The following is a 26277-nucleotide window of genomic DNA, read 5'->3' as shown; positions in this document are numbered from 1 at the left end:
TTGTACACGAGTTTGCACTCAAGCATACTAAAATTCATATAAAGTGACAGAGCTCTACTCAGATAGTTGCACTATGGACATCATATTCGGAGTCAAACTAATCACATGGAAGATTAAGAGATGGATATAGAAAAACATAGATGGTTTTGATGTTTACTAAGTGAACGGCGTTTCCCATATCTGTCTGAAGGCCTCCGCCAAAATGAACCTATCCTAATGGATTGAGATACTAGTCTGACTAATATCAACACACTGGCATATACAAGGGTACCAGTGGTCGATAACCTAACTCTAGGTCAACACAACTGGCATATACAAGGGTACCAGTGGTCGACTTTATTGAATTTATTCCTTTTGGTCAAATGGTCTGGTCTCAATTTCTTTTTTTTTTTTTTTTTTTTTTTTTTTTTTTCTTTTTCTTTTTTTTTTTTTCTTTTTGGTAACTACCATTTTTTTTCATCTTTTTTTTTTTTTTTTTTTTCAATTTTTTTTTTTTTTTTTCATGGTATCTCAATCACTCTAATTCACCCTAGCATTGGTAACAACTTGAATCGTGGGCCCCACCTATCACTTAGAGAAACATAGTTTAAAAACAAAATAAAATAAAAATAGAAGTGAAAAGGACTCAACGAGATATGGTGAAACTATCATGTTATTTCTAACACCTGAGCTCTGTGCTTTTATGAATAGACTCTTTTAGATGTTTCCATCTAATCAGATTGGTTCCTCAAACTCCTACAATCAAAATGCTTCCATCCACTTAGATTAGTTAGTGCAGTCCTCAATAGGCATAAATTTCTAGGCTCTGGAGTTTATTTATTTATTGCAACTAAAAGATAACAAAAAGTGTTTCTTCCCCACCCCCAAACTTAAATCTTACATTGTCCTCAATGTTCTAAGGATGAAATAAAAGCATGAACAAGGAGAAACTATTACCACTGGAGGGAAAAGAAATAAGGAAGGATATTACCGTATCACATGAACGCGGGAGCCTCCCAGGAAACGCTAAATTTATAGTCATTAGCTAGACATCAAATACCTCAAAAATAATTTTAACCTTCCAAAGTCGTATACCAATAGTCGAAACAATTGTGGGTCCATAAGACCAAATAGAACTGCCACGAATAGGAGACAAATGCTCAAGATTAGAAAAATGAGCAGATAGAGCACAACCTGATCTAAAGTTTCTCGCAAGACAACTGGATTTATCTCGGGTGACCACTTGGGCTTCATATGAGTGTCTCGGCAAACAGCTTTATCCGAAAAACGGGTCTCTAATATATGGATTTTTTCCTGGACATTATCAGGAGGATCGGGTTGTGGAGTCTGAATAGACTCATGGAATACCTCAGATGCACTAGGCTTGAGTCCCAAGTTAGGGACTTCTATTGGGGATAATTGACAATCTCTACCCCCAAACTTAGAATTTTGGGTGCCTCTACAATGACTAGTCACAATGTTCCTAATTTCTAGACCATCGAGTTCTTGAAAAAGGTCAATTGCTTTCTCTAAGTCATAATCAGGTGGTTCATCCTCAGCTTGCTTCATATCTTCTATGGTCCACTCTAAGGCTTCCTTATTTTCTTGAAGCACGGTCTCTGGACTACTTTCCTGATCACTATCCAAATCGGAGGCTATAATCACAGGGAAAGACTCGGGTGGGCCTAAAAATGTATAATTAGACTCCAACTCAGGAGGCTCTTTTAAATAAGGTATTAAGATAGACTCAGAAGCTAGTAATGGTTCGAACCTATCTTTCCATATATCAATATCTATCATAGGAACAGAATCCAACAGAGCATTTACTTGTTCAATGTTACTATCATCGTCGAAATCCAGGCTAAAATGGGATAAACAACTCTCCAATGTATTTTCCGGTACGATGTTTGGTAATGACTCCTGAACTAAGGTTCCTATCATGTTCACCTCTTCAATACATGTGCTATCTAGCTCAGAATGTAGCTTGTTTACATTAAAAATATTCAGCTCAATAGTCATATTACCGAAAGATAGATTCATAATACCATTTCGACAGTTTATGATCGCATTAGACGTAGCTAAGAATGGGCGACCTAAAATCACAGGTATTTGGTTCTCTAGGTCGGGGACAGGTTGGGTATCTAGGACCACGAAATCCACTGGATAAATAAACTTGTCGACCTCAATAAGAACATCCTCGATCACACCACGAGGGATTTTAACGGACCTATCAGCTAACTGGAGTGTTATCTGGGTAGGTTTCATCTCACCAAGTCCTAGCTTAAGGTACACATGGTATGACAGTAAGTTCACACTGGCTCCTAAGTCAAGCAACGCTTTCTCAACACGGTACTTACCTATTGTACAAGAAATGGTAGGGGACCCTGGGTCTTTATACTTAGGAGTAGTGGTATTCTGAATAATAGAACTCACATGACTAGCTATGAAGGCTTTCTTCTGGACACTGAGCTTACGCTTTCGCGTACACAAGTCCTTAAGGAACTTGGCATAAGAGGGAATCTGCCTAATTGCATCTAATAATGGAAGGTTGATATTAACCTGCTTAAAAACCTCCAATATATCATTAAAGTTGGACTCCCTCTTAGTCGGAACTAGCAGCTGGGGAAACGGGGCTCTGGGAACAAAGTGAGGCTCAACAGGACCCTCATTGGTCTCTTTGGAGACTCTATCAGTCTCCTCATTTTCTGGCTCAGCAGGGTGAACTACAGCATGTTCACTATCAGGCATGGCGACCTTGTTGTCAACTTTCTTTCCACTTCTTAGGGTTGTGACAGCATTCACATGATTGTACGATTTCTCTCCTCTAGGGTTAGGATCATTGTGACTAGGGAACCTTCCATCCTCTCTCTCACTTATAAACTTAGCTATTTGTCCTACTTGAAGTTCTAACTTGGCAAGACTCTGGGAAGTATTCTTCAATTCCTGCCTAGTTTCTTGTTGAAAGCTCATGTGGTTCTTTGATAGCATGTCATGGTTACTTACTAACATAGTGATAGCTTCCTCTAAAGTAGAGATCTTTTTCTCGGAAGTGTTCTGAAACTGGGTTTGACCTGAAGAGTTCTCAAAACCAAATCCTGGGGGAGGCTGAGAATTGCTAGACTGGCCTTGATTCTGGCCCTTAGACCAAGAGAAATTAGGATGGTTTCTCCAACCAGGGTTGTAGGTTTCTGAGTATGGGTCAAACTTCTGACGGTTCTCAAACCTAGAGTTGTTATAGACAGCATGGGCTTGCTCTTCACTAACCTGACCTTCCCAAAACGAATTATCGGGCTCTATTCCACAACTAGAGACTTGAGAGGCTCTATTAGGTTCAACAAGGGACCTATTTTTAGTCTGGCCCATTTCCAAAGCTTCTAACCTTCTAGATAAAGCAGCAAACTTAGCATCTGACGCAAAACTCGTATCTACCATATTGGTGCTACTTCTATTGACCAAGAGTCTTTTAGGGGGTTCAACACAAGATTCCCACTGTTGGCATTTTTCAGCGATAGCTCCTAAGAAGGTAAAAGCATCATCAGCATTTTTACTAGTGAACTCACCAGCACACATAGACTCAACCATGGCTTTGGTCGAATAGTCTAAACCATCATAAATAATTTGTACAAGTTTCATATTATCAAATCCATGGTGAGGACACTGAGATAGGAGATCATTGAATCGCTCTAAAAACCTATAAAGAGACTCTCCCTCTTGTTGCATACTAGCACTAATTTTCTGCCTAACAGCTGCAGTTTTATGCTTAGGGTAGAATTTCATATAGAAGGCAGCGATAAGTTCCTGCCATGTTTCTATGGATTCAGACGGTAGGTTGTTAAGCCAGGTCTTGGCTTTATCTCTCAAGGAAAAGGGAAACATTTTAAGTTTCAAGACTTCATCAGTAAGGTCCTTTATCCTAATTGTCCCACAGATTTCCTCAAAGTCCCTAATATGAAAATAAGGGTTCTCATCATCTTTTCCTAAGAATATAGGGATCATCTGAAGAATACTAGGTTTTATCTCAAAATTAGCCGTAGTGGCTGGAAATTTAATGCATGAAGCTCGGTTGGTCCTAGTTGGGAACATGTAATCTTTCAAAGTTGCCATCGCTGGCACAACAGAAGTACTAGGGGTACTATCCTCACAAAGAGACAGATTCTCAAAACAGAAGTTTCCAAAAACAGGGCTCTCAAAAGAAGAATCTTCGAGCTCCCTGCTTAAATCAGAAGAACTACTAGGTTTTTCGCTAATCAATCGACCTAGAGTATCTCTTTTCCAAGCCCTAAAAAAATCGGGCATACACTAAAAAGAATTCAAAAAGAAATAAAAATCCTAACAGGAAGGTTCTAGCAAACACACAGCAGGCTGACTCGACTTTACCACAGCAAACCTAAAGATTTCTAGCAAACAACAAGCATGATGGCTCCACTTAGATTGTTTCTAGACCAGCTTCTAATCCTTCGAAAGGGAATTCGTTACAATTTGAGCAAACCCCTCTGGAATCAATCCGAGTTAAAGCAAGTTGAATCGAGGCGAGGGAAGCTCAGTGGAGCTTTGATACCCAAAACCTCACCGATCCAATGCGGCGCAGTCACGCATTCAACTCGCAGTAACCGTCAAGAACTTCAAGGTGTGCTTAAAAGAGTAACCAATATTTTTCGAATGATTGTCCTGTTAAGCTCGATACCCTATAGGTCTCTTTCTAGTCCAAATTTTAGGCTTAGGTTCGCTTTAGGTTTCGTTTTCCTAAGACGGGCAAGAAGGGAGCGGTGATGAAATCCGAACCCCTATCTTATATGGTCCAGTCCTTGCCCTTTACTAGGAATTTAAAAACAGTCCATATTCAAGTCCTCAGCATATATTCACCTTAAGGAGTCCAGTAACCCGCTTGTAGGAGATTCGCGGGTGTTTAGAATTTTACCTCCCGTACCAGACGGGCGAAGAACCGCTGAAGTCGACTCGGGTCACGACTCCTATGCCGTGTGCGAACCCGAGGGGCCGAGACGATATCGTAATCGTCGTCCTTCCCTGCAAACAGTTTATATTTAAGGGTACCCTTCCGTAGGGTTTAAAAATAAAAATAAAAATGTCCCAAAATTAATGTCCAAAGTCCATAAAAAAAATACAAAAGAAAAGAAAGTCTAATAAAAAAAATTACAAAAAAAATGTCTCTTTTTTTTTTTCTCTCTTTTTATCAAAATAAATAAATAAAATTCTTCTTCTTTCGCTCCTTTAGCTTTGCTTTTCGCTCCCAAACTTTAAGTAAATCACCACAAGCTTTGGCAAAATTGTCTTTCGCTCCAATCTTCAAAAATCTGCAAGGAAACAAAAAAAACCAAAAACGTAAAGAAGAACAAAAATAATAAAAATAATAAAAATCTAAAAAAAATGCTAACTAAACACAGGTCCCCGGCAGCGGCGCCAAAAATTTGATGGTTTATCAAAAGTGATTGTAGTTGTAGTGGTAAAAAGGGGTCTTTTCAGACTTGTGAAGAAAACAAATTTTTTTAGATTTAATTTAAAAAGGAAAATAAACAAAATAATTCAAGTTTAGAGAAAATTACCAAGACTAGGATTCCACCAATGACCAAATAAATAGTAAACTCTAAATAGTTTTTATGCAATTCTATCTTTAAAATCAATTCTAATATTTGCCTCAAATATGTTTTTGAAGTAATAATTGTAATTAAGAAGTATGAAACATCAAAAGTTATTAAAACCCAGCATGCCGCATCAAGTCAATTCACAATTATTCAATAAAAACCATTAATTCAAACTCAATTCATGCAAATAATTAAATAATAATATTGCAAATAAATAGAAAAATTATAATTATACCAATAAATCTGTGCCAATGGCTTCCTCCGTCGTATCGGCTAATGGGTTTAGCTCCTCATCCCAAAAACACACTCACAAGATAAATTCATGGCCAAAATAGGTGTTTTTATTGATGAAATAGGAATTAGCAACGCTGTAGAAGTGTTACAGCGTCACTGTTACAAAGGGTGTAAGCTGCTGGAAAGAACGATACAAATCGTATGCTGTAGATAAACGACAGTTTTCTTTCGCTGTAAGCACTGTGGAAAAACGACTGACTCTGCGAGTCCGTTCTTCCTTCTTCGTCTTCCTCCTCGAGCAGCAGCAGCAGGTATGATTTTTGTTCTTTGTTTTGGCTCTGAACTCTCTCCTCTTTTTCTCCAAACTTTTCTTTGATGTAAACCAACACTTATATAGCCCAACAGATCCATAAATCTCGACTAAATCCGAGAGTATTTCTCTTTTTTTCTTCTCGAGCAGTTGAGAGAATAATCTCTTTTCTGTTGCTTTGTACGCGTCCTATAGCTATAAAATAGGTACCAAACTCTTCTTAAGACGTGAACAAGACTAAATACATTACTTTCCAGCGTCAAACTCTCCCAAATATCTCTCACAAATCTTTGAAACTTGAACAGAAAGTACGTGTCCTGTTTGAACTTTGATTACTTCTCCCGGCCATTCCAGCCCAATTCGATCATCCCAATCACTTGCATAGGGTCTGTTTAGGTCTAAAAGGATTATCCCAACTGATTTCTACCAATAAATCTGTGCCAATGGCTTCCTCCGTCGTCTCGGCTAATGGGTTTAGCTCCTCATCCCAAAAACACACTCACAAGATAAATTCATGGCCAAAATAGGTGTTTTTATTGATGAAATAGGAATTAGCAACGCTGTAGAAGTGTTACAGCGTCACTGTTACAAAGGGTGTAAGCTGCTGGAAAGAACGATACAAATCGTATGCTGTAGATAAACGACAGTTTTCTTTCGCTGTAAGCACTGTGGAAAAACGACTGACTCTGCGAGTCCGTTCTTCCTTCTTCGTCTTCCTCCTCGAGCAGCAGCAGCAGGTATGATTTTTGTTCTTTGTTTCGGCTCTGAACTCTCTCCTCTTTTTCTCCCCAACTTTTCTTTGATGTAAACCAACACTTATATAGCCCAACAGATCCATAAATCTCGACTAAATCCGAGAGTATTTCTCTTTTTTTCTTCTCGAGCAGTTGAGAGAATAATCTCTTTTCTGTTGCTTTGTACGCGTCCTATAGCTATAAAATAGGTACCAAACTCTTCTTAAGACGTGAACAAGACTAAATACATTACTTTCCAGCGTCAAACTCTCCCAAATATCTCTCACAAATCTTTGAAACTTGAACAGAAACTGTTTGAACTTTGATTACTTCTCCCGGCCATTCCAGCCCAATTCGATCAGCCCAATCACTTGCATAGGGTCTGTTTAGGTCTAAAAGGATTATCCCAACTGATTTCCGGTGTTTAATCGCATTAAAACTCCTCCAATAATCGAACCAAAATCTGCCAGACGCTACCAAGTTCTTTCCCGCCAAATTCTAATATTTGAGAAGAAGGTGGGTGCCCTTATCCTGTGCTGTTCTCCCTTTAGCAGCTGCCTGGAAATAGGTCACCCCTTAGTAATTAGGTTACCCCTTATCCAAAATCAAGGGTCCGTATAGCAAGTGTCCTCTGGGGCATTTTCCGCACTTTTTTCGGGGTTCCTCCGGAGTATTTCTGGGGTACTTCCGGTACACTTCTGGGGCGCTTCCGGCACTCTATCAACGGAGGTCCAAACGCCGCATTTTCAGCTAATTTCGCCGCAAATCCTTATTCTTCTAAAAACAGCTACAAATAAATAAAATAACCAAATAAGTATAGAATCAAGCACTAACACTATATACAATAGAGATATATTAGACACATAAATGCGTCTATCAAGAGCAGCAAACCAGGAACCATAGACAGGTAGAGAGAAATCAAGAAGAAGATGAAGGAATAATTCATGGAGATGAGGAAATTGGAGCATTAGAAACGCTGAGAAGAAGAATACATGAAGAAAGAAGAGCTGAAGCGGAAGAACGTGCAAATCTAACAAGGCAAAATCACGAATTGAGGATGGAAAATATGAGACTACAGAGTAGAAGATCGAGAAGTACTACAAGATCATATTCAAGATCGACTAGAAGAGAAATGAGGCGAAACTCACCCACAATTAATGCTGGAAATAATATTCGAGAAGAAATACCAAATCCTAATGAAGAACATCGCGGAGATAGAGAAAGGACTGATGATCGTTACGTTCCACAAAATGAAACTTTTGATGATAGGCAAAATGATAGAAATCAAGAGAATGAACAACATCAGGGACGAAATAATCAAGATGGTGAAGGGAATCGATAGGAAGGAAGGAGAATTTTACATGAGAGAGAAGCTCAAAGAAATCAACAAACGATAGAAGAAAAAATTGAAAGACACTATGCTGAACAAGCACGTTTAACTCGCGAACGTGAAAGATTGAGAGCGGAAATGGAAGAACAAGAGCTGCAGGTGGCGATTCGCCAGAATAACCAAGACAATCGAGAAAGAAGGCGTACACAAAATCGGAATAACGGTAATATCAATGAAGAGTATGATCGAGTACAGAGGAGTGCTGAAAGAAAACGAATGGAATTGATAAGAAATGAACAAAATCATAGAGGGGAAAATGAGAGATATCATCATATGCGAATTCAAGATAGAGATGAGGAAGAGAATCGTAGGAGAAGACGAGATGAGGATGATGAAGAAGAAATGCATAATTTCGCAAGAGAAGAAAGACATGAACGTAGAAGAAGGGAAGCGAAATTAAAGAGACCAATGGATCAAAACTCAAACGTAAATGGACAAATCTTAAAAGAATTGGAAGAAATGAGAGGAATGCTGAACAATAGAGGAGAAGTAGGTAGAAGACAATTAGATGAAGCTATAGAGGAAGCTGCGAAAACTCCATTTACAAGAGAAGTACAGCTAGGAGGAATACCCCCGAAATGCAATTTTCCTGCACTAACCAACATTTTTGATGGAACAACTTGTGTGATTCAACATATTAAAGACTATGTGAGGTGCATGCTACAATGGGAAAATCATGATGCCGTATTGTGCAAATATTTTGCATCCAGCCTAACATGGTAGGCGTTAAAATGGTTCGAAGGTTTACCAAAGAATACAATAACATCCTTCAATCATTTGCAGACTACATTCCTGGGGGCATATATAAGTAACAATTCTTCGCGACCTGGTATTGAAGACGTGTTTGGATTAAAACAAAGGATTGGTGAAAGTTTGAAGCACCTAACTAAAATATGGAGGACTATGTGTAGCGAAATGGATGGCCGTGTGAATGAGAGATATCTTATCTTATCATTTATCAATGCTATGTTCGCAACCAATCTATTGTATATCTAAATTTTCAGAGTCAAGAATACAATCACAATGACTGAACTGCGAGAACTTCAGGAAGAGTATATTACTCTAGAGGAAAGGCAAAATGAAATGGAATCGTACCCAGTTGCGAACACCAATTCACAATCAGCGAATGCAAGCTTATTACCTAAACTAATAAACACAGTAGCGAGCACTTCGCAAGTACAACAAGAAAAGGTTAAGAGCAACAACAATCAACAGAAACTGGTGGCTATGGGAAGCCGAGATCAAGAAGAGTTTGAAAGAGAAAGAAATTTCTACAATCGTGGTGGAAATAATAAGATTCAAAGACTTCATCAGCCGCAAGAAACTTATGGAGGTCAAAGACAAAATTATAATAGAGGACTAGGAGGTCACAAAGTAGTATGGGAAGAAATCAAAATGCCGCCTCTGAATGCAAGTGTGGAGAAAATATGGGAAGCTATAATTTTGATGGAAAATATACCAACACCATGGAACATGGGAATGGAACCACCTCAAAGCCGCATAAGTCATGAGTTCTGTTCTTATCATCATTTTCACGGATATACTACAAATGATTGCAGAAATGTAAAGAAAATTATCCTGAGAATGATAGGTCAAGGAAAACTAAACCACTTTCTGTTAGGGCACCCACAATCTCAACCATTTCCGCCACCAACACTAGAGCATCACAGAGTAAACACGGTAAAAGAAAATGAAACATTCTTCGTAGAAATTGGTGCAAAAGCAATGAATCTATTCTGTCACTCTATCGTACATTCATACAAGACAATTTAAGATTTTCATGACAATGTTTTGAGTAGAGTGTTCGCAAGAGACAATGATGGAAGATAAATTATGAATATTGCGAAAATCTCGCCGCTAGAGGAATGACAGAAACAGACTATTTCTTTTACCGCAGAAGAAGTCCCTGAAGATGGAGAAGTACATGACAATCCATTAGTGGTAAAATTAGAAATTAATCCAAAACCGAAAGAAGATGAAGATGATGAAGCTGAAGACTCATGGGCAATTAATAGGATTCTAATCGATACCGGAAGCTCTGTGAACATCTTATTCTATCATACTTATAAAAACATGGGAGGGAGAGATGATGATCTTATACCATCTACATATAAGATATATGGTTTTAATGGTACTGTCAACAAGCCTAAAGGGGAGGTTACTATGCGAATTCCATTGAAGGTAATATCTTCTGAAATCATGTTACGTGTTGTTGACGTAGAGTCACCCTACAATGCATTAATTGGTCGACCTTGGCTAAATGGGATTCTAGGTGTAGCTTCAACTTTCCACCAGTCCATCAAATTCCCTCACCCAGCGGTGTAAGAATCATAAAAGGAGATTGGGTTGAAGGAAAGAAATGTTACGAAACTGAGGTAGAATCCTGCGAAGGAAGAGCAAACAAGAAGGAAAGTTGGCGACGCAAAATCAAAGAAACACAAAGAAGTGAGAGATTGATGGTGGATGCAATCGAATGAAAAGAAGAAGAAATGTTGCGAAACTAGTGCTAGCTCAGAATAAGAAATACTGAACATACCACTACCAAGGAAGCAGTAGCAGAAAATAACAAAGAAGCAGAGAATGGCAAAGGTAATAAAAATAAGAAGTGTATGAATGATCGATTTGTTGCGACACTCTTGCAACAAATAAAATTCTCAAAAGTACATTTTACTGAATGATAAAAAAAGAAGAGAGAGATTGAGAAGTGCAAATACGATGTGATGATGTGCGAGAATCTCGCAGAGATAATGAATTCTACAAAAGACAATCAGAGAACAATGACAAAAGAGAAAGGGGCGAACCTTTATGACGTACACCCTAGTTCGCGAATACAATTTCGCAAGAGGCAAATGTAAGACCTAAAGTACGTCATATAAGGGGGTACCTGTTGCATGGCTCATGGAAAGGCTACACCGCCCCCGGAACCTGAGTCATGGAGATTTGGGGTCAATAAAGCCCATCCGGGAGAGGCGCCTTGGATTCTCAACTTAAGCATATGACTTAGGTTGGGCGACTAAGATAATAAGGACTCTCCCAAGGATGGAAGAATCTGACCAAGGCGCCGAGGTACACGGTTGAGTCAAGAGTGCCAGGGGTGTCTGGAGCGTAACTTGCCATTCTTGACAAGTCTTGGCTTATACTGCACTCGGCCCGAAGAAAACCCCACTTAGGGTGCAGTCTCGTAACCATAAAACCTATAGGTAAAAGGGATAAGAGGCTGCGAAAACAACTGGTTTTTGTTAAGACCGGATGGGAGGAGCCAACCTTGTATGGTAGAAGTACGCCTCCTTGAAGGGGCAACCAGGGGGAGATAAGGGCGGAACCCTCCATTAGGGAGATGATAAGTGTCTTAAGACGCAAATGTCATGAGGATTTTTACTCGAAAGGGTATTAAGGATTGTCATATTTGTGCGACAATCCCGACGAGGAAATAATACTAAAGAAAAAGATAAGACGAGATCAATGGGTTTTCGCATGAAAATGCGAAGACGTCCTGCGATTTCGTCGCAAGACGACAATGTAATGGGGCTTTATTTTCGCAAGAATATTTAGGCCTGTCATATTGTCGCAACATTCCTTAAGAGGCAATAATACAAAAGAAAAGGTTAAGGGAAGACCAATGGGTTTTTACATGAAAATGCAAGGACGTCCTGCGATTTTGTCGCAATGAAAAGAGGTGGCATAATAAGACCTTTAACTAGGAAGGCGAAATAAGACACACAAGAATGAGATTTTGAAAAGAATCAAAATTCAATTCGCATATGATTGCAAAATTATACATAAACAATTGCGAAGTTGAGGCACAAAATAAGAAAAATCTGCAAAATCTCTCATTTGGATACAAATAACAGAGGCAAGTATGGGAATGAATGAAATTAGAAAATGTTATTTGTCTCCACATGATAGATTTATGCAAAAATTCAAAAATTAATGATTATGTTGATTAACCGTATTGCAAGGAAGAATTGTTTTAATGAATGCAGGTCGAAATGAACGAAACTCATATATTAAGGAATATGGGGAACCAAAAGAATTCGCAAATATACAAAAAGAAAGAATAAATGTACAAGTATTACAGAAGATCAAAGAAAGAAACAAAGACTACTTCTTAGTTGATCCTTCATCATCTCCATCAGACTTGTTCCCTTCTTCGTCTGCATCAGAACCTTTATCTCCATCAGAACCTTCATCATCATCAGATTCTTCATCATCAGCTTCGCTGTCAGAGATGTTCAGACTAGGAATGTTCTTTGGGATCTCCTCCAAGAGACAAGGATAATCAGAGTGAGGAATAATATGGTCATCACAAACCATTTGAATAGTTTGATTGCGAAAGTGCAAAGTATCGTTCTTAAAGTTCGCAACAGTGATATTGATTTGATTCTTTAATCTAGAATATTTTTCGTTGCGAGAAGAAAGATTCTTTGCGAGTTCTTCTTTTTCAGCTTCAAGTTCCTCAACTCTTTGGCGATATCTACTTTCAGATCCTGCGAAGCATATAACAATTAATCAGTAACTTGATAAAAACTCGTGAAAAACCAAAGATTAATAAAGGAAAACACTTAATGACCTTCTCTCTCAGAAATCATATCTCTAATCAAGGCTGTATGCTCAACTTGGAGACTAACATTTACACCTAAATCTTTTCTGGCGTTATCCAAGATTGTCGCATCCCAAGCGAACTCATCATCACTATTTATGAGAAGACGAGAACAAACTTGGTTTTCTCTCTCGCTAAGCACATCATTTTGACGATTGACTTCATCTCGTTCAAGTTGAACCTCAAGAAGAGTCTCTTGGAATTTCGCCAAAGGCTTAACACCTTGATCAGAGATACGATCTTTATCATCTATAAGTTTGCTAATCTTGGTTCTTAATTCATTAATCTTCTCTTTAGAATTGAGATAAAAACGTTTAAATTGGTTGGCTAAACCTAAACTAGATCTATGATCAATCTCTAAGAGGCGAAATTTGGATTTAAGTTCATTCAAAGGCAGAGATGAAATTTTATCATTAGAGAAACTATTCAAAAATTTATTAAGATGTTCAAGAAGAGTGTCATTATCTAAGGCATCGGGAAATGAACGAAGAAGAATGGCTTCATCAGAAAGACCATAAATGTCTGCAAAAAGGATTAATCAAATAAGATAAGATAATAGGATGAATGAATGAAAAGAAAGGAGAAAAATTGCATACCATAGAGCTGATCATTAGATTTTTGAAGGGTAGAGATTTTCTTCCTTTGCGAAGAAGTGTCGGTTTCCAGTTGTTTGTTCTTCTCGCGAAGACCTTTGACTTCAGCTTCTAATTGTTCGTTCTTCTCACGAAGACCCTTAGCTTCAATTTCCAGTTCCTCATTGTTTGTAAGAAATTGAAGATTCTTCTTTTCAAGAATTTCGTGTCTCCTCTCCAGATCTGAGGCAACAACGAAAGAAGCTTTTGCAGCCTGCGAGAAAATACAAGAAATGCTAAAATAAAAAGAAATTTTGAGTCACAATAATGAAGAAGTAAAAATACGAAGGCATACCAAACTATTGAGAGAATTTAGGAAGCTAGGAGTCACTGATCTGGAGACCCCACGAAGAAAACTATCACCATCCAACAAAGGAGTATCACAAATAGTTGCGAGAGCTTTGCATTTACTGGCGAGGAAATTATCTCCCATCCCTTGCCAAGAATCAGAGAAGATACCAGATAACTGTGCCATAGAGGATTCAGGTGGAGAATATTTATTCGCAGCAGAGTCGTCATCATCATCTTTGTTGTCTTCATCATCTTCAGAACCATCACGGAAATGAACATCTGAAGGAGGAGGAGAATTCCCTCTCTTTCTTTTCTTTGAAGAGGACGCAGATGATTTTCCTTTGCGAAGAATATCTTTACCCTTATCACCAGCCGTCGCAGCTTTGGTGGATGCTCCTACTTCAACAATAATCTTCACACACAAATGAAGATAAGAAATAGAGGAAACAATATATTGTTTAAAATCATAAAATAATATTTCTTACCTCATCTGTGTATGAGCGAAGAGCTAACAAGGTAATGGCTTTCCCAGTCCTATGGTAGCTATCTTTCAGTTTTTGGATCTGTAGAATGTCGCAAGAATCAGCGAACAAAAGAATAAAGAAAAATAAAGAAATGTAAAGTGGGCGAAACTGGAAGAAACATACCTATTTCTTCTTCTCGGGCCAAGAGAATACCCAAGGTTGATAAGTAGCGAGATTCTCAGGAAGAACATTTGACCCAACAATGTAAGGTCCTTTCAGCATCAAGGGAAAAACGCACCATTTATCATCTTTGGATTGGCGAGGGGTTGTGTTCTTACCAGAGTGCCAATCAATGTCATGCATGAGCATTTTATCTTCAGCAATAACATCCTTCCTTTTCAAGCGAATACCCCAGCGAGTATTCTCTTTCTTCATGGATATTAATTCATAATTTTCGAAGAAATTCGCTACTGTATACTTCTCGGCGACTATCTCTAGATCTACGAATTTAGGATCCCTAAGTTTTTTGGAATAAAGAGATCCTTTACCAGCACCACGATTTGCGAACTCCAACATCAGACGGATGCAATCCCCACTCAATTGGAAGATAGCTCGCGAAAATCCCGAGTGAGCGAGAATCTCATAGAACAGAGGAATATCTGAGTCATAAAGAGGAATGGGGAGAACTGCGAGAATTTGACCCAACGAAACTATGATTGATTGATCATCACGATTTTGATCAGAGAAAAGTTTGATAGAAAGAATTGACTTGGCACTTTCACCAGGAATGGTAGAAAGTGTGAAACCTTTATCGGCAAGATCTTTTTGAACATCCTTTAAGGTTTTCTCATGTTTTTGACCACGTGGAGGCATATCTTAATATAGAGTATGGGAATGGATGAAAAGTAAGAAGATTGAAGAGGGAAGAATTACAGTAGCAGAACTTACGGAAGAACAATAGAGTTGCAGAGATGAGAGAGTAAAAAGAGAAGAGAAAATAAAAAGAAAATGGAAAGAAAAGTAAGAAGAATATATAAAGAAGATTTTTTTTATTACTCGAAGAAATAAACACCATTAATGCGAAAAGACATGAGCGGTTGAAAAGCAGCGGTTACAGAAGACGTATCAAGAAATAGATGGAAGAAAGGATACGTGTGATAAATGCAGAATATGAAGAGATGGACAGCTGCGGCATTTCTCACATCATTCTCTACTTCGCAGAGAAGATATCAGAAGAGGCAAGATATAGGATCAGAATCTCGCAGCAATAATGCCTCAGCGAAATTATTAACAACACAACACAACAGTGTCGCATAACAACTTCAGAAATGACATAATAAACGACGTCAGCTAAACCATGAGAAAAATGTGATGGTCCTGCGAAAATTAGGGAGTTTGCGAGATTAACATTTGTAAGGTTGCGAGAATGTCGCAAGCCATATCCGAAAATAAAGGACAAATTAGTTGTCATCCACCATGTATTTCCCTATAAATAGTCATTCAGTTGTAAAGAAAAGGGAGAGAGATCTTTTTTGAGTGAGAAGCAAGTAAATAAGAGAGAGAAAATTTAGAGTAGTGGTTATTCTTGATTCCATTATCTTTTCTTGTAAGATTGTTCAAAGATTCGTCAATAAAATTAAGATTGTTAATCCAAAAATGAGTTGAATGTTAATGAAATCTTGTGAAGGGTGTGTAGTGTAGGATTTCCTGCAACTACAATGGAATCGATACTTCACCAATCAAAGAAGTAAAATTCGTCAAGGGTGCTTGCTCCTCTACTCCAGAAAAGCTACTTAAACAAGTTCTTGCATCATATTCACCTAAGTGCTCAAATAAGCTGATAGAAAACATCCCTGAAAGAAATCATAGGAAGGCTCCAACTAAGGATCAGCATAGTAACCGAACATCTCATAAAGGTAAAACTAAAAAACTTTACTCATTTCAATAAGCATTGTTATTATTGTAGAGTTAAAGGTCATATGCAAATGGATTGCGAAATTCGAAAGATGCAAAACGCTTTATCATTTGTTTCTAAAGAATTGAACAGATTCATCTCCAAAAACCTCTCAGATCATCATTTTCCTGTGAGACAAACATATTTTTACAAGAATTCAAAATCATATCCTAAGAGAAACATTCCTAAAAGGAAAAATAATAGAAAGGGTAACACCTTGATTAATGGGGATGATATCTGATGTTTCAAATTGGAAAGATGCAATGATGCAAGAAATGAAGAATCTTCATTCAAAACCCACCTACAAGTGGATACCAAAATCCGAAAAAAATCCCAAAAGGAAGTCATCTAAGATAAAACTAAGAAAATAATCCTGTTGTAATCTTAGATAAAGATGACTATGAACGTCTAGTGTCTAGACTTAAAATGGATCTAAAGGTATATAGTGAGGTCATCGTGCATCCCTCTTTCGATGATATGCTAAACAGTAGAAGAAACAAAAATTGAGTTACCAGGACTCTTTGACTTATCAAGCTTGCGATATTTTCTTAGCGTTCTTTAGGTAATTTTTTGTTTCGGTTATTGTTTAGGGAAGGTTTCCTAATTATGTTGTACCTCCAAAGGAAGAGGGTCTATAAATAGGACTGATTACGGTCCTCTTATTACAATCGTGTGATACAATGATTTCTTCCTATGAAGAAAGTAAGGAAGATCTTTCGAAAGAAAGTTCGAACATAATCAGTTCATGCAATTCTTTACCTCGTTCGAAAAACATTCATATGATTTCTTTCATTATGAAAGAAAAAGAATGTTTTGATGTTGTCTGTAATTTTTGTGTGGAAAAAATTGAAAGAACTCTTGAGTCTAGTTCCACGTATTATGAGAAAAGAAAATATGGACCATGTTCTGAATACTGTTCCTTTCCTATCAAGACATCTCTCTCAATCATTTTTGATCAAAATATGTTTGAGGGAACAATGGAACTCATTGGAAGAAGAGATCTACTTCGTGATGATGTTCCAGCTACCAATATGAGTATCTTCGGTTATAAACAATCTATTGCAAGTTATAGATGGCCTGAAGATCTTGGAGAGTTCAAAAGGAGCTTAGAATACTCTAAAAAGGATCTAACTGAAACCGAGATTCTACAAAAAGAATTCTCCAGTAAGGCTCGCAAGTCAACAATAAGATTAAATTCTTATTTAAAGATAGGATACTTTATGTAAACCTACTGTTGAATAAAACTATCTATTATTAATGAATAAAATTATTATTTTATATAATTTTTCTTGTGATAGTTTTCGATTACATAGCATGTGCTTGAATGCTTTATTTTATTGCTATGTATGTTTATGGGATGTTTGATTTCGGTGTTCATAACCATATTATTCGATCTCATATTGTGTGAACCCTTATGGTTTGGGTGAATTTTTGATTTAGCGGGATTGAGTTCTAGCCCATGTTGGTAGGCTTTATTAGGGCTGTCAATGGATACCCGAATATCCGCTATCCGTTCGAGTTCGTTTGAATCGTTAGGATATTATCCGAAGTTTCAGATATCGGTATCGGTGTCGGATAATCATATCAGATAATCACCTATTAATGTAACGGATTCGGTTGTGTTAGTATCCGACGGATAATTATCCGTATCCGATAGCGAGGGTATATATGTAATATACATATACCCGTAACCCTATTGACTATCAGGGTAAACTAAAAGAAATTCTAGAAACTAAGAGTCTAAGACTGAGACTCTAACTCAGAGACAGAGAGACAGAGAGTAGAGCGACTGGTTTTCATTCTGAGTCTCAAAGAAGATTTGATTTTTTCCCGATTCATCAGCATCTCATCCTCCAAAGCCAACACAGTAATTTTGTTTCTTACTTTGTTTGATTTAATCATAGGATTGTTGTTTGATTTACATTTTGTTAACAATTGTTCCTTACTTTCGAATTTTAGGGATTGATTCAAGTGAAATTCTCTCCAACAAAGTTTTCTCTATCTCACCAATCATTCAGATGTTTGAGCAGGTGTTTTTACAGTAAGGTATTCAATCTTTCACTCGAATCTCTTAAGTAGGGTTTTGGATTTTATTAAAGTTGCGATTTAATGATAAACAAGAAGAAATTAAAGATTGGGTATGGTGATTTGTGGATTATATATTGATGTTTATGAAATTTATTTGAAGCCTAATTTGTTTCTGCTAGTGATTGAGAAGTCAATTAAATTTATTTGTTTCAACATTTCAAACCTTGTTTATCTGATCTTCTATCTGTGTTTAGATGTTTTGATTTACTCATAACTGAGTTGTTCCTTTATTCTTTGTTGTTTTTACTGTAGGTCAGTGTCAATGTCAAATATAGCATCCAATAATATTGGCACATCCAATTCCTACACCCAGAACAATGAAGCAAGTGCATCATCATTGAGAAAACGTCCCCATCCAGAACCAGAAGCAGAGAATCCCCAACCAGAACCAGAAGCATAGAATCCCCATTCAGAATCACAAGCATACAATACTACAGGGGGTACTGTACACACAAGTGAGGGAGTGAAAAAACTACGTGCATGAAGATCAGCAGTATGGTATGAATTTAAAAGGGTACTTGAGAAGAAGACTTTGCCAGATGGGAAGGTGTTGGATGAAATGATGGTAGTATGTGATCACTGTCAGTTTAAAACTCCTGCGCGGAGTACAAAAGGAACAAGCCACTTGAGGAACCATTTAAAAGTCTGCAAGAAAAAACCTGAGAATAAACCTGGCCAGAGAAAAATAAGTACCGTGATTACAGGTAACCAAGGTACAAAATTAGCTAATAGGAAATTTAATCCTGAAGTTTCCAGAGACCTTCTTGCTAAAATGATTGCAAAGCATGACTTACCTTTTAATTTGGTTACCTATCCATATTTTCGAGAGTTTGTGAAGTCTCTCAACCTGTCGGCCAAGATACTTGGGAGGAATACAACTCGAGAGGACATTATGGAGATTTATGTTGTGTTTAAATCTGAGTTACAAGGGACTTTAGATTCATTGACTTCTAGATGCAGTTTCACGACTGATATGTGGACATCTAAACATACACGGGATGGTTATTGTTGTGTTACATGTCATTATATAGATGATGATTGGAAGTTGCATAAGAAAACACTTGCATATGTTTTGGTGCCATGTCCACATACGGGTGAAGCTTTGGCAGAAGCAGTTAAAAGCATAGCTTTGGAGTGGAATGTGGATAATAAATGGTTTGCTTTGGATGCTGATAATCTTTCTGCTAATAATGTGATGATGGATAGACTCAAAGGCTGGCTTAATAGTAAGGGATCTTTGGTTCTTGAAGGGAGTATGTTTCAAATGCGGTGCAGTTGTCATACATTACATTTAGTTGTGCAAGATGGAATGACAGTAGCTGCAAGCTTTATAGCAAGGACTCGTGAATGTGTCAAGTATGTCAGGTCTTCACAAGGTAGACAAGAGAAATTTGAAAGTGCATTGCTGCAAATGAGGCTTTCTATACGGTATGTATCTATTGATGTAGACAATAGATGGAACTCTACTTATCTGATGCTAAAGAGTGCCATTGAGTTGTGCCAAGGATTTATGCGTTTAGCAGATTTAGATAATAGTTTCAAGTGTTTACCGAATTCAGAAGAGTGGGAACAAGGCATAGTTATCTGCAAGTGTTTGGAAGTGTTTTATGATATCACAAAGAAATTTTCAGGGGTTAAATATCCAACAACCAACATGTACTTTCTAAGTGTTTTTCAAATTAACTTCAACATTCAAACATGGGAAAGGAGTACCCACAGTTATATTAGAGAAATGGCAAAGGAAATGAGAAAGAAGTTTGACAAATATTGGAGTACAAGTAATTTGTTGATGAGTATTGGGATGGTTTTAGATCCACGGCATAATGCGCGGTTGGTAGAGTTTACTTACAAGAAATTATATGGTGAAATGCTATGTAGATCTAAAATGGAGGTTTTTCGTGAAGAATTGGATACTCTTTTCTCAGCTTATGAGTCTTCAAGTGGTTTTGTTCCTGATTATTTTATCAACTCCTCTACCAGTAGAACACAGTCATCTAACCATGAGAATACTCAAATCCTTCAAAATATGAAATTCAACTTGAATTCAAGGAGTACATGATGCAAGATTGTGTTGTTGATATTCATAAGTCAGAGTTGCAGAAGTACTTAGATGAACCATTGCTTGAAGAAGGTGATGATGAAACACATTTTGATTTATTGATGTGGTGGAAGAATCATGCCCCTACGTACCCAATACTTTCCAAAATTGCTCGAGATGTCTTGGCTGTTCCGGTATCAACTGTAGCATCATAATCTACCTTTAGCGACGACGGTAGGGTACTTACAACACATAGGAGTTCACTAGCTCCAGAAGCTGTACAAGCCTTACTTTGCTTAAATGATTGGTTGCCTGATCTTATAGGTTTATCTCTAACTTATATTGGTGAATCATTTATAAACATCCTTGTCTCGCAAATGATTTTTTTTTATTTTGTTTGTTATTTCAGACGATGACGATGAACAAGCTTAGATGAAGTTCTCAGTCAGTGCAGATAATATCTTTTTGAATTTTTGCATCCCTTGCATGTACTGCAGGTACGAGGCTCTGACTTCATTTGGATCATGTAATTTTGCATCCCTTGCATGTTGAATTAATGAGTTGCCTGTATAACCTAGAACTGTATGTCTGAATTGGTTCATATATCTTGGATGAGTTTGAGTTTCTTCTTTGCCATGAGAATTGATTTTATTTTTATTGTTTGAATTAGGATATAGGGTTCTGTTTCAGTTACATCGCTGATCTATAAAAATGAGAAGGGATTTGGTAATTGAATGATGATCTATGCCGTTGTAAACATGAGATTTGTTTGGTTTTTTAGATGGATTGAAATGCGCATGAAGTGGTCTTTTGACTCTTGGCAAACTGTATGCTGTGTTTTTGTTTGGATCATGTAATTTAGTTAGTTTACTACAATTGATAAGATCAATTGTTGTGTTTTATTCATTTACTACAATTTTCAGTTTACTACAAACTAACTCATTTCATGGTTTTGCAGGTATGTTTATAAGGAGGGGATAGAATGGAAGTAGAAAAAAAGGATTGGAGGAAGGCATAAATGTGTGATAAGATCAGGACAAGGAATTTTAACTTTTTGTATATCCTTGTTTTTTTTTTTAATGAACAGCAGAACAGATACTCTGTTTTTTCAGTTGTTCTTTTCATTTTTTTTTGTAAGAAAAAGATCTGCAGAGTTGTTCTTCTCTTTTCATTTCAACATTTTAACTGTTTTTTAATTTATTATCGGAAACGGATAACTAAAGGATATTATCGAATATCCGTTACTCTTAACGGAACGGATAGCGAATACAAATTTCAATATCCGTCGGATTTTATCGGATAACGGATATCCGATAAAATTAACGGTAACGGATACGGTATAGCAATTATCCGTTTCGATAGCTACCGTTGACAGCCCCATGCTTTATCAAGGATCATAAGGGGTTCCGATCGAAACAAATATGTGAAAAAAGTCACAATATGTTGAATCATTTGGTTTATCATAAAAACATATGTGTTTCGGGGTTTCAACTTTTGCATCGCATTAGTTAAAACCGGTTTTCAACCTTTCTCTGGTAAAGGTTGCTCTTTGTTGTTGTTCTTTTATCTTGCGAGAGAATGACAACATTAACGGAGGAGAGTTCTATGTGAACTTGTGCTTATTGATATATCTTAAGGGGAGACGAGGATGCGGAATTTGAGGTAACGAATTTGTTAATTAATCGTTTTCCTGTTTAAGAAAAGCCTGATTTTATTACATATATTTATTGCTTTTGCTTAACAAAATTTCGGTACAATTGATGTTTATTCCATTATTTGTGTATGGATGTGTGTGTGATTCAATTGTTTCCGGTTAAGAAAAACTATTGTTATCTTGCTTTATGGTTTGATATCAATTGTTTAGGCTTACAAAATTTTGGTGCAATTGCGGTACTATAATGTCTATGATTTTCGGTTGAGATAAATGATTATACAAGTTGATTTATTTGGTTTGTATGGATTGTTTATGGCTTAACAAAAAGGTTTTCGGGATCAATTGTAATACCCAGTCAAAATTTTAAGGGTATTTTCGTATATTGATAAAAGCGTAATTTTGTTATGTAATATAATCAGATTATCTTAGCGAACTAGTGCTTGATCTAAGTCGTCATTAGTTTTTATTTTACTAATTAATTAGAATTGATTGATTTTAACAAGAATATAATATAATTGACGGAGCTTGACATGTGGCATGATGACATTTGTGTAACTTGATATTTATTGTATATAAAAAAATATAGAATATGTTTTGCATGAGCTTATGAATGTCTTCATGATTTATTTTTGGAAAAGTGTATACATATTACTCCCTCTGTTTCTGAAAGACCGTCCTCTATTTCATTTTGGTTTATTTCAAATATATGTCCAGCTTCTGTTTATAGTCATATTTTTCCAGTGAACTCTCTAACATACCCTTAAATTTTTTATATTCATAAATTCTATTTTAATGATACCCAATCTAAAATATTAGTGAAATCTGTATAATGAAGGAAAAAAATATATCCTTTAATCCTTTTTGAAAACAATATATGTATCGTTTCAAATTAATTTCTTTATTAACGTTATACTCCATAAGTATACAATCTTTATTGATACTGTTTCTATAAATCAATATGTTTTAGTTTCCTTTTATTTATTTCCTATTTACAATCCCAATACGATTTTTGGTAGTTTTTATTACTAACATATTTATTGAAATAAATTAGGCAAGTAATTAAGGGTAGGAATGTAAATTACTATAGTCTCCTTAATATCTTGACAAAGTCAAACCGGACTGTCTTTTTGAAACAGAGGGAGTATATATTAGGTGTCATTTTATAAATATAAATAATATAATTATGAATGGATTATTTATGGCAATGTGTTAAATTTATTAATTTAATTATAAGAATTATTATTGCCAGTTGTAATGTGAGGTGGAAATGGAAACAAATATATTTTATTAATGACTGGTTGCATGTCTCTCTATTATTGGTTGTTGATTGATTATTTGGTAAATGTAAATAAAGAAAATTTAGTTTCCTTAATTGTCACAGTTAGTGATTAATGAAATTTTTGCATGAATTTTAAATACATAAGAAAATTGAGATGGAAAATTTGAATTATTTTGGTAACTTAATAATTTGTGCTTTAGCTAATCCAGAATTAAAAATCTTATATATATTTATAGATTTGACATGATTAAATAATGAGAATAAATGTGGAATTTATTTTAGGTTTGAAAAGGAAGGGAATATATAATTTTGAAATTTTGTTACCAAGTAATAAAAATAACATTAATATTATGGAAAGAAGAAATATCTTTGTCAAGTACAGTATTAAACAAGATGCTTATTATCTTTTGGTAAGTTTAAATTGATAAATAACATGCATGAGTTATCACTTTATTATAGGAAATTAAGTTAAGTCAATGAGCTTTATTATTTGCATGCGAGCGGTTTAATTAAAAATGTTTCTTAATAAGATAAAATAAATGTTGTCATATTATGAGTTTTATTTTTCTACTTTTTTTTTAGTGAGCATTATTTATAAGAAAAAAAAACAAAACAAAAAAAAAGATTATTGTTAGAGGAACGACGATAATTTGATATTTTGGAAGAGAAGGCGATTATGTCGTTTAGGAAACATAAAAGTTTTGTCACTAGATAAAATAGAGAATAATATTGGAGATGATTATTTTGGTATCGAAGATGGTGGATCGTGGTGTTTATAAAGTTAATAGCTTGTATTTTCATAACTTTTGGATCTTGCGAATTGAGGTAGGCGCAACACAAACCAAAACCTTATTTATTTTATTTCTTTTATATACGTGTTCTTTAATTAAATTTGGTTTATATTACTTTTACTATTTAGTTGATATATGGTGGTCTTGATTGAAGTTTATGGTAAATAATGATTTTGATATTGTTGTATGACCATGAATATGATTTGGGCTACGGTCCATGGGCAGTGACCCCTAAAAATATTTTGGCTCCCTTGGCGCGAGCATATTTGGGCTACGGTCCATGGGCAGCGACCCCTAAAAATATTTTGGCTCCCTTCGAGAGCAGATTTGGGCTACGGTCCATGGGCAGCGACCTCTAAAAACCTTTAGACGGGATACGAGTTATCTTTGGGACTCCCTTGGCGCGAGCAGATTGATTGGATTGATTGTTATTGTGGATATTGGTGTTTCCATGTGCATAAAATGTTGTTAGACGTGCTTGGGGTGATATTATCGTGCTTTTTTTTTAAAGAATTGAAAAATATTTGTGTTAAATGTTTTGTTGCTTCTTTGCCTACTGAGTGTCAAAACTCACGTCGTATTATGACAAAAATTCCAGATTTGATGCATGACAAGGAGTTGATCAACGTGGAGCCTAGAGAATGATTTTAGATCCCTAAAATTGTGATTTATGTGTAAAATTCTAGTTCAAGGATGTAATTAGTCTTAGTTTCAAAGCTGTAAAATATTATTTAGTGTTGAGTTGACTGTTTATCATTTTAAATTCCTAATAGTTTTTGGTATGATTCTTTTTGTAATAAATGTAAAACATATTAAGGGACATTTGATCAAAATTATAGAATTTTTGAGTTGTAGAAGTATTTTAAAAATGATTCTAAAAAAAAAAAATTTCTAAGTATTCCGCTGCGAGAAAATTGTTAAAACGGACAAAACTAAATTAGCCCAAATAAATTGTTTAATGATCTTGGGCTTAGTAGTCGGGTTTTGGCTATGATATCGAAGTAGCACTTCGGGTTTTCGGGCATGGGATCTGGGAAGGATCCGGGCCCGAAAATCGGGGTGTTACATCAATTGTTTAGTCCAATTGGATTCCGGATAAGAGAAACTAAATTGATCTTAGTTAGACTTATCAAAGTGGAGGTTTCAGTTATTCAAGTCTAATCGAATGCCTTAACAAGAAATGCTAGTTAACTAACCTAGTACTTGTCTTGTTTAGAAGTGAAAGGTCTAAGTTATTGATTAGAATAATTAGAGCATGATGAGAAAATATAGTTAATTCTGATCTTTATTTTGGTCTTATCAAACAAGCGATTGTATTTGTACTATCGGTTTAGCAAAAGAACTAAGGTGCTTAGTCGATTTTTGATTTGCTAAACTATTAAGGAAAATTTCTTCGGGCAATTGTTTCTTTGGTAAGATATCAAAACAAAATTACTTTGTAGTTTCGGTTTTGATATTGGTTATCTAAAATGGCGTGTGGAACCCTCGTGCTTAACTCTTATAGGTTGCAAGTCTTTTGAGATTTGTAAGATCCTTTCGTTTGTTCTTTATTTGCTCGTACCTTTGTCATTTTGTGACAAAATGGGGGAGAAATATATGGAGTAAACAAGTGATATTGGTATTGATTTGGTATCACTAAGGAAAGGACAATGGTGCTTAAACGTTTATCTAACGAAAAGAGTAAAGCATAGACTAAGGGGGAGTAACATATCATACAAAGGGAATAACAAAGACGTGCGGATTGAAAATCTACCTACATTATCTTTACGGGAGTATCAGCTTTGTTATTATAATGTCAACATCGACATTTAAGGATTGAATCTATGCAGATTATTGTGCTTGAAAAAGTGGGGGTACAACAACCTCACCCAATATTTCACTTAGCAATCTGTATGGACTAACTCCAATATACTTTTAAGAGAATCAACTAAACAGTCAGACTCAATCTTAATAAAGGTATATCAAAGAGTGATATCTCAATTACTCGATTCAATACTTACTCAAGCAGATAGAAATCTGTGAGTCTAATTGAATACAAGAGAAATTAACTTGAACGGTACCAAAAACCAATGTTCAAGGATCAATAAATTTCAATCAACAACCAAAGGTTGGATTTACCAATTGATCGATTCAACACACAACCTGTGATATTTCAATTATATAACAAAATATAATGCGGAAAAGAAATAACACAGACACCAGAAGTTTTGTTAACGAGGAAACCGCAAATGCAGAAAAA

Source organism: Papaver somniferum, chromosome 9 (genome assembly GCF_003573695.1).
Source record: "Papaver somniferum cultivar HN1 chromosome 9, ASM357369v1, whole genome shotgun sequence".
NCBI lineage: Eukaryota > Viridiplantae > Streptophyta > Magnoliopsida > Ranunculales > Papaveraceae > Papaver > Papaver somniferum.
The sequence above is the reverse complement of the archived record's forward strand: the minus strand, read 5'-3'. Positions refer to the sequence as shown.